The sequence below is a fragment of the Stegodyphus dumicola genome, chromosome X1, assembly GCF_044657685.1.
Source record: "Stegodyphus dumicola isolate Sdum_Otavi_A_Nest chromosome X1, ASM4465768v1".
In the NCBI taxonomy this organism is placed as follows: domain Eukaryota; kingdom Metazoa; phylum Arthropoda; class Arachnida; order Araneae; family Eresidae; genus Stegodyphus; species Stegodyphus dumicola.
The window spans coordinates 64,487,192-64,499,370 of NC_140780.1; the positions used below are offsets into that span (position 1 = coordinate 64,487,192).

The 12,179-nt window shown below is 33.0% G+C and overlaps 1 protein-coding gene across 2 annotated transcripts in view; it reads right to left on the minus strand.

Annotated features, from left to right (window-relative positions):
• The window catches only part of LOC118190572 (carbohydrate sulfotransferase 1-like), a 250,812-nt gene that overhangs the window by 167,890 nt on the left and 70,743 nt on the right, over nucleotides 1–12,179 (minus strand). The window contains exon 2 of one of the 2 annotated variants that reach the window (XM_085808641.1): nucleotides 1,287–1,383. The exons of the other annotated variant lie outside the window; for it this stretch is intronic. The gene's annotated coding sequence lies outside the window, so the exon portion shown is untranslated. The remainder of the gene's footprint in view (nucleotides 1–1,286; nucleotides 1,384–12,179) is intronic. 2 annotated transcript variants of the gene reach the window in all.

A 12,179-nucleotide genomic window follows, 5' to 3' on the forward strand; every position in this document is an offset into this window, starting at 1 on the left:
GGCGCAGCATTATCAAAGACCCTAAAGCAAGATTTAGAGTCTGTTCAACAACAGCCTGTGTCAGAGTGTACTATTCGACGTTGTCCGCAAAGGAGGGGAATGTTTGCAAGGCGCACATTATCGCAATTACTGTTGACTCTCTACTATACAAGCAAGCGCATGCACGTGGAAAGCTGCATATGAATGGCCCAGAATTGTCCTTTAAGACAATTGGATTCAACCTACAAAGCCAAGACAATCGTTTCCAAGTTTAGCGATACCGTGGCGGCAAACAGCATGAACATTATATTATGCATCGTATACCGGTCCATCAGATTAAGTTGTGTTTTAGGATACCATTGGAGTTTACTCCCATGTCTGCCTAATGGTCATATTTGCACATAGATTAGCCACCTGTACATCTGAGAAGTTCTGGATTCTGTTGTCCTCTCATACTTTCTAGTCTTGCCTACGACCAAATTTCAGTAGGATAAATTGGAACCTCGCATGGCATGCAATACTCAACAATTTTTCATTGCACTACTACCTTGGTCCTCCTGTTCTCCCGATAAATCGCCCAACAAACACATTTGGTCAATGATTGGCAAACGAGTAGCTCATTATGCACCAACTGCGGCTACGCCAGCTGAATTTTGGTAATGTTTGTAACAGCATGGAATGACATACATTACAAAGGTTCTTCAATTCAGTGCCGATGAGTGTTATAGCAGTTATTACCAATCATGGCTGTTACACAAAATAATGATTTCTTCATTTTCCGCAAGTCGAATGGGGATGTAATTTTATTCAGTTAATCTTTGTACCTTACACGTGTCCAGTAAATATGGCTATACCAATAGATAGGTACCAATAGAAAATGAATCTATACCAAAATCTATACCAATAGATAGGTACCAATAGAAAATGAATCTATACCAAAATCTATACCAATCTATACCAATATGAATCTATACCAAAATGCAATACCATGAGGAAGAGATTTCTCTTCTTCCTCATAGTATTGCATTTTGGTATAGATTCATTTTCAAATATAAAATCTCCCCTGAAATCAGTTACTGTTACTTTCTCAAATAAAGTTGGAAATTTAAAGTAAAGAACCATTTTTCATTTTCATGTTTGTTTTATTTCAGAAATAAACGGGAACTCAAAATTTTATAAAACTTACAAATATCGAAACATCTTTCGTATTTCTTTCTAATATGAATACACATCTGAATGACTGACTGCATTACTGAAGATAATTAAATTTATTTATATATGGGTGAAGGGAAGCACTCCCAACTTACTTTAACGAAGAGGATAGGACGCATTTGTATTTCTAAAACTTTTCAGATCAAATAACTCTAATTAAGAGGTAACTTCGTATTCAGGTATATTATAGTTCTGTAAAAAAGAGAAAACCAAAGTTATGTATGATTGATGTAGTAAATTGTATAAGCAAATTATTAAGGGTTGACCAATTCCTGTCACTGAGAATAATATAAACAATATTACATTCATAGATAAATGAAGTTTATAAATAAGTTAAAACGTTGACCAAATTATGAATGATTTATTAAACCACAGCAACGACGACGGCAACCGTATCATTGTGAAACATCGATCTTCCTTCCTTTAAGTTTACTTTAGTATTGAGACATAGCAACGGAGGTTTTGATGTATAAGAAATGATAAAGTATTCTGACTACAGAGACTGAAATCAAGTCCTCGAGATTACATGTATACACCCATTCAAACTATTATTCATCATTGAAATATCTTTTATGTAAGTAACGGTTCACTAATAACCTTTTCTCTTAAAAGAAAAATAAGATATTTTGGATGCTTTGATGAAACGTAGGCAATATATTTTGTTTTCTTTGATAGCATACAGAAAAAAGTCTGCCAAAAATACAGTTTCAGCTATCATTCAACATCGCTGAAAACGTTGGAATTGCATAATATTACTCTCAAGTTAAGAAGATGTTCTACTACATTTATTAAATATAAATTAATAGTTGCGTAGTCTCTACGAAATAATATGTAAGCGTATCAAATATGCTTTCTATTTTGAAGCTATTACTTTCAAACCTGATTCATCAAGTTAATTAGTTGTGAAATTCACGAAATCTAACGTTTCATGAGTCCTCTGGTTCCGATACTTATATTATGAGAAATTTTGTATTCGTTCGTAATATAAGAAGTGTGATTCTCTTTCAACAAATAGCCCACCAGCGGCCGAGCGGTAAAGTAGCTGAACACTGGTAGTTCGGTCCGAGGTTCGAATCTCGTGAACGAGCTGGCTGCATGGGTGCTTTTGTGGTTTTCCCCATGTGTAACGTGTATACGATCCAGTTTCCCTTAGAAAGTCCTCCACGAAGGCATCCATTTTCTTAGGCAGCTAGCCCTAGTGTGCTTTGCCATAATCAAATACGCCACACCACCACCACCACCGTTCAACAAATACTGATGGAAGTATTTGATATTAAAGTTGTTGATCGTATTCAGAGATCGTATACAAATTGAATAAAAAAATGTTTGCATTTGTACATAACTAAAAATAAAATATCAGTTAAGAGAATATATTTCTATTGCTAACAGATTGTTAACAGACGAGTATGTTTGTGCAGATTATGATGAAAAGCTATGATCAAGATACATGTTTGCAAAATGGAAATCTTATTCCCAGAATCTTACAAAATCGTGTTCTAGAAAAAGGTGGCAGGCTTCAGTGTTAGTACGTAGACTAAATAAATAAAATTATTCACATTAATTAAAAACAAAAATATTTTTAGTTTAATGTTTTTTGGCATGATAGTTAGTTTATTGTCCTAAAAGAATAAAAGCTGCATGAGAATACTAATAACGCATTTTAAGCGTTTGAAGAATTATAAATTATTTAGGTGAACATTCTTTCGATATACCAAATGTAATAAAATTATAAATTAAAAGCGCTAGTAAATCCGAAAAGAATATCATTCAGTGAAATGTAAGTGGAAAATATCAATCTTGAATTATTAAAATTTTTTATTAACGGACCCCTCAATACAAAATGAAAAGGACGTCAAAACTGAATGAGATATTTAATTTCAAAATTTCAGAGTTTGAAGTTAAACAGGTCCGTCAATTTTTGTCATATGCTAGTCAAACGTTTGTGTTTTCATAATGATTATAACATTTTCCTAAATATAAGGATCGGAGGAGTATATAAAATGTTTAATTTCGTAGTTCTTACAAAATTGAGTTTCTCCTTAAATTTAAAAATACCGAAATATGGATATTTGTCTCATTTAAAACATTTTTAACCAGAAGTGCCTACGACCAACGGTTTCGAAGTTAAAGGCCAAGTAAGGACTTTTTGTGGACACAGTGTGTATAAACACAATGATTGTGAATGTAGTGAAATTTACAGTAAAGAGATAAGGGACGATGGAAATGATAAGTGAGCCTAAACACTGATTTTCAAAAGAGGAAAGTGTGTGTTAAATGTAGAAAAAACTTAAAAAATCTTCCAGAATTTAACCTCTCAATGAAGACTTTTCATTTCTTTAAAATTTAGTTTAATTGGAACGAGTGCAGAAAATTAATACATATTTTTATGCATCTAGACAACATGTTCACCCGAAGAGAGAATATATTACTCAGGTTAAATAATTTTCAATACATTCATTAAAGATAACTTTATTGAGTAGGACATGATTACACCTTGCTTTACAATTGTATAAATTGAAGTTCTTATATAAGTGAATGGGATATTACGGCATGACTAGCGTGTGAAATTTATTTTTCTCAAACAACTTGAAAATTTTGGCATCTCTGTAATCATCCAAAAATACAGATAATGAAATATGTCGTTTTGGGAAACAATAAAAAAAATAAAATAGTCCTATCTTTTTCTCCGACTTAAAGGCGGACATAAAAATAATTTTATAAGAAAAATGCTGCGTCTTCAACAGAATTTCGCTGAACGGAACTACTGCCCTCGATGACTAAAACGATAAACAACTTTTTCTTTAGAACAGCAGCAGGGCTTGTATGGGAGGGATTCACATATCTAGGCAAATAAGTGGGTATTCTGGCAACGCCATTTAATATTTCAGTGTTTTATTTTCTCTTAATTTAGAATAATATATTATTTCATTTAAAGAAACCTAGTGGAAAAGGATGATTTACTTCATAACATTAATTAAATTTTATCATAATAGAATTCAATTTCCAGAGCTTTTTCTTAATTAAGCATAGAAAAATACACGAGTATTATCTTTCTAAAAGGAGATGTGCCTTCGTGGAGGATTTTCTAAGGATAATCTGACTTCGTGTCCAAATTATAAAGCACGAAGCCCAAGAAAACTGCTTTGCAGCTACCGCATTTGCTCGCATCAGAGACCAGTCAAGCTACCATTATCTTCAGCGATCTTATCCAATTCAATATTTTTAAATTTTTGTATAAAATATTCTAGTTTTTTTATAATACTTATAAGATTTTCTAAACTGAATCTAGAGGAGATGCGCACGAACAAAAGAGTGCGTGACAGTGAGGTTGATAAAACTTCTGACTAACTAAGAATCACGACGCACTTCACTCTTTCCCTTTTTTGATGTAAGATTCCGTTACATGGGGTGACATGGATGATATAAGACTTTTTAACACAATTTGCTTATCATCTTCCCGGAACACACCCGTTCCGCTGCATACTGAGACAAAATTTCTAATTCCAAAAATCAAATGTTATTTCTATGACACGCAATAATACATTTTATATATTTTTTATTCTGTCTATAGCGCGCTAAGGAACATTTCTCTATAGTCAGGGTTTAAGGAAAATAAAAAGGTTAAAAAAGTGTTTTTAACTGTTTTATCCAAATCTTGTTAGCAGCCATGTTTTAGCCTGTAAATTGCCAAAATCAATATTCTTAAAATTTCTTCTTTTCAAATGATATGTTATTCCTGAAACTTTCTTTCCTATTAGAAATATATTTTGTGCATTCCTAACTCGAATTCAATAAAAATATTCTCACTTTGCAAGCAAAAGCCTGTGTTTACTTTAAAAAATTGAAAAAAAAAGTAAGTTCTTCATTTGCGTGTCTACTATATTCTACTCTTAAATGCATATGCCTGAAAGAAAATATCAAGAACTAAAGAGTGGATTGCTTGGATACGGAGATTTTCTCAAAAAAAATCCGGCATTTTCGATGGCTGCGAAAGTTTTTCGAAATAGTTTTATTTCCAACAAAATCCTCTCCCCGGAAACATTGATTATGTAAACGTTAAACGCAATTTCAGAATGAAAAACCTAACTAAAACATTCTGAAACTTGGTGATGTACACCAAATCAGGGAAAAAGGGACAGTTTTGTATCTCTCGTTCTAGTCGGTCGATCGACAAAATTTAATTTGCATTTTTCTCATATCTCAAAAGGGCCCCACCAGCGGCCGAGCGTAAAGTCGCTGAGCACTGATAGTTCGGTTCGAGGTTCGAATCCGAGGTCCGAGGTTTCGTAGTTTTCCCCATGTGTAACGTGTATACGAGCCAGTTTTCCTGAGAAAGTCCTCCACAAAGGCCCCTTAGGCAGATATAAGATCCCTCCCCTTGGGCAGATAGCCCTCGAGGCTTTGCCATAATCACACACAAACATGTCTCAGAAGTACATCTTGAGATCCATATTTGTTTTAACCTATGTATTTTGACCCCAAATCGGACATTCGCTGTAACTGCAAGCTTGATTCTTTTCCAAATTTCGATTCTATGACTCAAATTATGCCAGTGTACCAAGTTTTGTAAATTGTGCAGAAGCAGTTTTTTCGAAATTAGCACTCATTAACTCCGCAGTGTTAATTGAATTTAGTATATATTTGGTAATCTCTCATTTTCATTATACTTAGTTGATTTCGTCTTTCATTATTCGAAATTTAGGTTCAACACAAATAGAATTCACACATTCTTGCCTGATCTATTATACAAATTTGTATTTGTAAAGAATTTTTTTAATTTTTGGAAAAACGTTTAGAATTATAACCGGCAAAATTTCTCACATAATTTTAAAATAGGTATATGCCTATGCATACGTGCAAAAATTAGAGATTTTTATTAAAAAATTTGAAGATATACGTAAAGTTTACGGTTTTTGAAGTTTGGCCTCTTTATTGTATGTAATAATAATGATAAATCTAATTTACGCACTTTGTTACAGAGTTCCATGAATTGCCACAGCTGCTTTTAACCTTAGATTTCTAAATAAAACTTCACTAAAATTATTCGCGAGGAATTTATACTCATGTTTACTAATGATGCATAATAAATATTTATTAATGATATATGAAAGGCGAGTTTTTTTAATTAGAAGGAATATTAATCAGATTTTAATAAAATTTTTCATTTACATATATATAGAGAGAGAGAGAGGAGTAAATTTTACTTTCGCCCTGTTATTGCCTGCTAATTTTACTTTAACTTAATTTAAATCAAACTTTCTAAAATTAAGAAAGTTGTTTTGATAATCAAATTTTAAAAAAGCATTGATTAATTAAAATAGTTTTTTTTTTTTTTTTTTTTTTTTTTTTTTCATTAGAGAACTTACTGTAGTAAAAGTATACGAACTCAATAAAATATTAATATTTTATGAACTGAAATTATATCGATTAATTATAAGTGAATTTAATTTGTTTTATTATCTACTTAATTTAAGAGCTTTATTGTAGAATTAAAATAACTTTACTAAATAGCAAATTATTGTTGCTATCTTAAAACATTATACACGGAAAAACTCGCAACAGTATATATTTCTAAATATGTAACTCTTTACAATATTGTTGTCGGTTAATAATTTAATACTAAATTAATACTTATATACTATAATTAAAATGAATGTCAAAATATGAATATAGATTGGAACACTACATGCAAGTTCAAGTAAAAGTCAAAAATGAAATGTCTTTTTATGGGTAGGTTTAAACAAGTATAGCAACAGGATTATTCAAATATAATTTCAAAGAAGTTAGATTCACCATTACACATATGTATAGACGTTTAGTAAATATGAAAATTATTAACATCCATATTTAGAATACTTCCGAAGCCAAACTTAGCTCTTTATTAAAAAGTGACATTGTTTCTATTTTAAAGTAAATTAACTGTTCTTTGTTTTTCGACTTGGTGTACTTTAAGTTGTTTGGTACACCAAGCGCTCTCCCCCAAAATGGGGGTTTGTTAAGTATATTTATTCAGTTTTCTCGCGTGTTTTCCAGATTTGTCTCCTTGCCGTTATTTTCGCTTACACAGAACTAAAGTGACCTTTCAAATGAAAGTTTTTCTGACATGGGAGAAATAAAAATTTAGTTTCATTCCCCCATCAATGTTTAAGTAACTTTTAACTGAACTATTTGTATTCTGGGTATCACTTTAGGCTCAATTTGCAGCTAAATTGTCTAGAAAATGAATAGCAATTTTTTTGTAAAGATACAAGTACAATTTCAAGAGGATTTGATAAGAATACAAAAAGTATGGAAGTATAACTGTCGATAAAAACAAAAGCCTGAATAGTTTTGTATCAACACTGAAAAAAAGCTGTTTTTGAAACATACTGGAAGAACGAACAACAGTTTTTAGAACTTTTACTTCAAAGAGCTGAAAATATCTGGACATTCAAGCCATATTTTTAATCATTGCAATGCAAGTACTCCAACGAACTGGCTCATGCTGAAGGAAGAGACGCAAAAAATAACATCGCTGTTGAATATGAAGGAAACCGTTTTTCAACTGAATGGCTGTATTAAGTTTATATTACGTCACAGATTGCCATACTATATCATAAGCTAAGAAGATTTATCATCCGAATTTGTTGAAGATTCAATAGTTAATCCAAAGAGGTATATACTCGTAGATATCAGCTAAAGACGTTTTCAGTGGTGATGAAACCGGTCTTATCTATCATCTTGTGCTTTCAAAGTGCCTAGCCTCTAAAGACGAAGAGTATCGTGTTCAAAATCCCTTCACTATTTTATGCTGAGCAAATACTGATGAAACGAAAGGCGATACCTCTACTCATAAGAATCTCACAAAAACAAAGCTGTTTCAGAAGTGTTTATGGTATATAGAAAATATAAAAGGGAGAAGGGTTCCATATGTCTACAGAATGGCTTAAGAAAATCATTAAAGCATTAGATCTCCTTCAGACATTAAGAAGAAATATTCGAGGCATTAAAAAGAATTTTTTTATAATTTCTTAATTTAGGTTACTTGATTCTTGCGATTCAAAAAAGGAAAAAATTTGAGCTTACTCAGAAATATGGATCAAATTTTAACAAACTAAAATTAGGATGAAAAAAAAAATTATGTAAAATAATGGCACAATGATAAAACTTCGTAAAGCAGTGGAAAACTGAGTGTATACATATCATTCTAAATTAAAATTCCGATTCTACATCTTTCTCATTTATATATTTTTCCTGAACGGCCGGCCCATTGAAGGATGTATTAACGGTGCTTTATGGTATTTTCTTTTTCAGCATAGTATACAATTTTGAAAGGTATCGTAACGAATACTGGATCAACAAAGTGTTCTTTCGAAAGAAATAAATAAAATCGAAACATTCATATAATACTCAAAGTATATACTCATCAATAAATATACTCAAAGTACGCAGTCCGAAGGAATATTTGAAAGGGTATAATTCAACCATGCAACTCAATACTTAAAATAAAATTCTAAAAGAAAAAAAATGCATATAAAATAGCAAATATGATTAAAATTTTAATGTAAAGTAAAAATATTTGCAAGAAAGAATGAATTATGTACTATTTTTTCCGCTTATGCACAATGAAAGGGAAAGTAAAATAGCGGAACATAAACTGAGAATTTCGCGAACTTGAACTATTCTTGGCGCAAACCGTGTAAAGTAGGCGAAGCTAAATTTTTGAATTTTTCCATGAGTTTCTCACCAAATTTTAGAAAATTTCGTTTTTAAGCATAATTTGAGGCGTAGATACAAAACATGAAAACAAAATCGACATATCATTGCAGAAAAATATCTCGCGCTTCCAAGACATGAAACACGAAAGTTGAATTTTGTCAACCGGCGGAGTAGAACGGGATATATAGATCTGTTTCTCTTCCTCCCCCCCCCCCCCATTTTTTGACTCTAACGGCAAAGGGAGACGTCAAAGGTAAGCGACGGCAAAGGGAGAGAGAGAGAGAATTTTTAACAGCTGTAACTAAAAGAGAGAGAGAGAGTATTTAACATTTTACCAGAAAAATGTTCTGAACAGGGCCGGTGTTATGCATAAGGAGTTTTCGCTTTTCAAAACGCGTTTGCGCGTCGTGTAGCTGGTCGCACCTCCGGTTCATAGTTGGAAGACCTGAAGTTCGAATGCCGCGGGGGGTGTCGTTGATTATTCGTGTTTCCTGCTCCAAAAACTTATTAGGGGTACAGTGGCGCCGATTAAAATGTTGTGGACGGTAATGCGTCAATTTGGATTTGACAGACTGGCTCTCGTTCCTGTATCCCCAATCGCACTTCAAGTGTCATGGAGAGGGAAGAATATAAGGAATTAATGCATTTATCTATGCGTGTTCTCGTGGTTTAAATGTTAGCACCCGATTGGCAGCTAGGAAGATCCGAGATTCGAGATGCGATACGGTCAGGTCATAACTGATTTTTCGTGTTTCTTGTTCCGATAAAAACATACTAGTCCTAAATATCTTTTAATTACTTGCTGGATGTGCTAACTACGTAGAGACTTATAAGTTTAACAGAGCAAAAAAATTTGAAAAAAACAGCCGCACCTTTGTTGATATTCGAACTATTGATCTTCTAATTGTTAGATGGATTATTTTGACCATTTATATCACAAGATCACTATTTGGGAATGCGAAAATTTCTTACATGATACCCCACTTAAATAATGACTCAGTACAGGCATGAGGCCCAGTTGAACAAATTCAGGTGTTGGTGAGTTATCGTTACTATATGGGCTTGCTAATCATTTATGTAATAGAAACACGAATTTCTTACAACCTCTTACTGTACAAGAGATTTCTAAGAGGAAATTCGTTAATTCCTTACATTCTCCTCCACTTAAAGGGCGACCTGGGAGATGCACAAGGCCTAATCTACCAAATCTATATGATGACGAGTTATCATCCAGCATACTTTTTTTCGGGCAACACAGTAGAAATTATTAGACCTCTCGAAGACGAAAGATGAAAAATCAAGTATACTAACACCGGGATTCAAATCATTGATTTTTCATTTGCTAGCAGGATGTACTAACCACTTACATAGCAAGAAAACGCAGGGGAATCCGATTATTCTTTAGGCAGAAAAAGTTTACAATGTTGATGCAGAATTACTGAGAATCAAGTTGAGTATTCTAGAACACGGAAATGTTTAAAGCTTATTAAACTTTCTGATATTTAAGTCAAATAATTTTTTGACAGATTTCATGAATATTAAAATATTATTTATGAAGATCAGTGATGCTATAGTGCCATTCATCATCCCATTATGATGGATATCTTATCCTATATTTCTGCGGTCTCCCCAGACTAAAATCTTCGACATAGGAAAAACTTTTCCTTTCTATTTAAACATCGTTATAAGCACGACTTCCTGTTTGTTAACTTTTTTTTTAAATACGTGAGTATAAATCAACGGAAAGAAACAAATCCGCCTTTGGGGATCTATACATGAATTTGTTTTAAGACGCTTCCTCGTGAATCAGCAGAGATAACGTTATCAGCAAAAAGACCAACATTGAAAGAACCGCAATTTCTTACTACGTGAAAAGAATTTAATAATTTCTTGGTGTTACAAATTCATTTGGTAATAATAAAATAATCAGCAAATTTGATTAAACAGAAATTACGCAATATTTCAAAATATTAAAAAATATGTTATACGTTTGGAACAATGTACTTGCTATCTAAAATGGTAGAGAAAGCTGAAATTTCTTCGAAAATTTCGATTATTTTATTTATAAGCGTTGTCATCACAAATTCTCTCCTTTTAATACTTTTATTCTTGAATTAATTTTGATTTAAAACTGAGTGATTCGTAAAATCATATTCGTTAAACAACCGTACTCTCCTTTTTTATTTGCAAATAGAAGCTCGTATCAACATTCAAAATATTGTTTTCAAGAACTTCTGTCTCGAGAACTAATATAATCCAGTACGTTTTCTCGTATCCAGACCTTAATTTTATTTGTCAACATTAGTGATATAATGCTTAAGTTCTTTATCTGCATATTTTCAGACTACCACGTCTCACAGTTTATCAGAACAAAGAATGTGCAATAATTCTTTAGTTCAGCAAGAATCTTTTCCTTGGGGTATATCTGTTGTTACCTTGAGCTATAGCTGTTGTGTATCTCACTTGTCCGACGGTAGTTTATCTTGTCAAGGAGTGCAGGATTACGCCTGTCGTTGGGAAGAACCTTGAGTACCATACAGGTTACAGTACGACTTTGCTCATTTCTGCCCCCCCCCCATTTTGAAGGAGAGCGCCCATGTTAACGGATCCGAGGGTCACCCACCCCTCTTCCCTTACCACTAACCTCTCGAGAGGACGTTGGGCTCGTCTCATATTTAGAGCGCCCCATACCGCACAGACGCTATACATTTACAAACATCCATGCCTTCTCCGGGATTCGAACCCCAGCCCTTCAGTACGGCAGTCAGCGTCAGTAACCACTACCCCGGTGTGGCGGCTTCTAAAAGAACCTCTTTAGCATTCGCATTATACTGTACCAATGCACAAAATCACCAAACAATGAACGGCTTCACAGGTATCGAAGCCGTGATTGAATTGGTTTAGGTTTACTTGGACTGTGAAAAAGCAAATGAGTGTTACTTACCTAAGGGAAGAAGTGCCTTGAAGAAGAGCTTTTTTAAGGTAAGCAGGGTTGTATTCGCATTACACATTGAGGAAATCAATGAAAACGCTCTTGCCGACACCAGGATTTGAACCTGAGTCGGACTTCCAACAATCATCGATTTTATCGCTAGTGACCATTCAAATCATGGCAAATTTAGCAATATTCTTAGGTATTAATTATTCATTACCCTTTGCTTGCTTTGAAGTATATTATCATATAAATATAAGCATTTTAAAGTCAGAAAGAATAAAATGCGTACAGTATATAATATAGGCAAAAATTTTCTGTAATTCTCTCGTCCATCAGTTTTCTTAATTTTTATAGT